The sequence below is a fragment of the Egretta garzetta genome, unplaced genomic scaffold, assembly GCF_000687185.1.
Source record: "Egretta garzetta isolate BGI_Z169 unplaced genomic scaffold, ASM68718v1 scaffold439, whole genome shotgun sequence".
NCBI classification, from domain to species: Eukaryota; Metazoa; Chordata; class Aves; order Pelecaniformes; family Ardeidae; genus Egretta; species Egretta garzetta.
Genome location: NW_009260803.1, coordinates 1 through 2,489, shown reverse-complemented (window position 1 = coordinate 2,489; position 2,489 = coordinate 1).

The following is a 2,489-nucleotide window of genomic DNA, read 5'->3' as shown; positions in this document are numbered from 1 at the left end:
GGGGCCGGGTGGGAGGCGGGGAGCGGTGGGGAAGGGATCCGTCCCGGCGGCCCCGCGCCGCCTTTAACCCCGCCAGGATTTCCTTAAAAATCCGGCCTCCGCGCCGGGCTGTGAGACAATTTCGAATCATAAGGCACATCACCTTCTTTAATCGGCTTTTGTACTTCTTTTTTTTCCCCCATTGAAAAAAAAAAATCAAATGTGGAAAGTATTTTTGCAGCTTCTCGGAGAAGAAAAGCAGGCAGGTCCTCAGCCCTCCTCCAGCACCGAGGGGTCACACACGGGGGTAGGGCAAAACGGAGCAAATCTCCCTCTCTAATCTCAAATAATCCCCTCTAATCTCGGAGTCCCTTCCAGACGCCGGTCCCTAACTTTGTTTGCGAATCAGGCTGGGAGGCACAACCCAAACCCTGTGTTTATCACCGGCTGCCACTTCGGGACCGACTCACGCCGCAGCCACTCTCTAGGTTACAGGGCTTGCTAAAACTCCGAATAGCAACAACAGCTATTAACAAAATACAATTAAATAAGAGATAAACTCCCCCTGAAAGGGGCTCGGAGGAGAATGGGCATCGCGCTCCTTCCTGCAGCTTTTGTGTCCTTCTCTCAGCTTCCCTTGTCATTCCAGAAACGTTGCTACTTTAATTAAATACAAACTGGGAAACCACAGCTTTCCCTGCAGCCCTTGCACATGGTGGTCAGGGCGCGGGGACCCTTTCCAGTTTGAACAAGCGACAGGGTTGCTCAACAAGCTGAGGCTGCTTTCCTGGGCCACTGTGTGTGTGTTTGTGTCATACCAGCACTCCCAGGAGACTCCCGTCTCAAGATGATGCTTCCCAGTTCCCAGAAAGCAGCTGGAAGCTCTCCCCCAGGTAGCAGCTCCCTGGCATTGCAGGAAGCAGGATACAGGGGTGACAGGTCAGGAGAAAAGAGCCAAGCATATGAAGGGGCTCAGTTAATGACCCAGCACCTCCTTGAAACCCCTCAGTGGCGCAGACGCCAAGCTGCTGGTCCAGCATTCAAACACAGGTCCCACAGGGAGTTCTGCTACCCATTAAAGCCCTGTGGTGCTGATGCTCATCCCAGCTCCCTTGCTTGTCCCTTAATCCCATAGGCAGCCAGATACAAAACAGAGCAGTGACCTGAGAACCTTTCTAAAGGTCTGGGCTTCCCTCCATGGCAGGGCACGTATGCATGTAGAAGGATGCTGGAGCAGGGTTGCTCTGTCTCTCCCAACAGTGGGTACTCACATTTTTCTCTTTTCTCTTTCAGATCGGAGCACAGTGCTACCTGGAGTGCTCAGCCCTCACGCAGAAAGGCCTTAAGACTGTCTTTGATGAGGCAATCCTGACCATTTTCCACCCCAAGAAGAAGAAGAAGCGTTGTGCAAAGTGCCACAGCTGCTGCACCCTTGTGTGAAGTCGCTCGGAAAGAGAACCGAGAGGAGTTCAATGAAACCAAGCAGGTTAGAAAGGCAATGAAGGTCACATGCAGCTGAAGCGGGGAACATGACCAGAAAGGGGTCCTTCTTACCCAAATATAGGAGCCCTCCATTCTGTGAAACCTCCAAGGTGTATCACACCAGGCTGACTCACGTCTATGTGCTTTCCTAATCCTCCAGAGCTGTACTCAGCCTGCTCCCACTACTGCAGCCTGCCCTGAGCCAACACAAACCGGGATGCCTGCTCCTGCTTGACTCTTCACCTTAGGAATAAGGTGAAGGTGGCATGCCAAAAAACAAAGAACTAAAGGCAGTAAAAGAAACAAGAGAAACTCCATTTGTGGCCTTAAGCAAGTATTGATCAAAATTAGGAATTTGCAGTACTTAGGAATTGAACCTGAATTGACTGAAAGCACATGGAGATCTGTAGAAATCTAACATGTAAGATATACACTATAGGTAGGATGTACTTTTAAATTACTTTTCTAAGACTCACTAGTTCAGGTTATACTTTAGTTTGTTCAAACTACGTGGAAGCAAAGGTGGAGTGATTTCAGTTTGTTTCCACTTAACGGTGAGACTTCACAGCGTCAGTATGTTGCTGCACCCAAGCTATCGAAATGGATCAACATTTACCTCCAGACTTAAGGAATGTTCTTACAACAAAAAAATGCAAATAACTGTATTTCAACAGGGGAATGTTCAGGCTGAGCCATGTTTGCATAAGCTGGGAAAAGAACAGAGTTGTAGCGTTAATGTACTGAAACAAAGAAATTCTGCCACCAAAGAATATTGCCCTGGACACGAAACAGCAGCGTGGAACAATCTCTCTTCCAAACTGAGAACACGAACGAGACACATTGCCATGGCAACTGAAAATTTACCTTATAGATCAGCTGGATTTCTACATCTCACCCAGCAGATGAAAATAGGAAAAAAAAAAAAAAAAAACAAAACCAAAAGCAGATCCACTTATTACTAACAGTATTATTTTAAGGGTGTCGGAAGAAGAGATGCGGGCAGTGCCTGGAAGCCGGGTGTCTCTGCT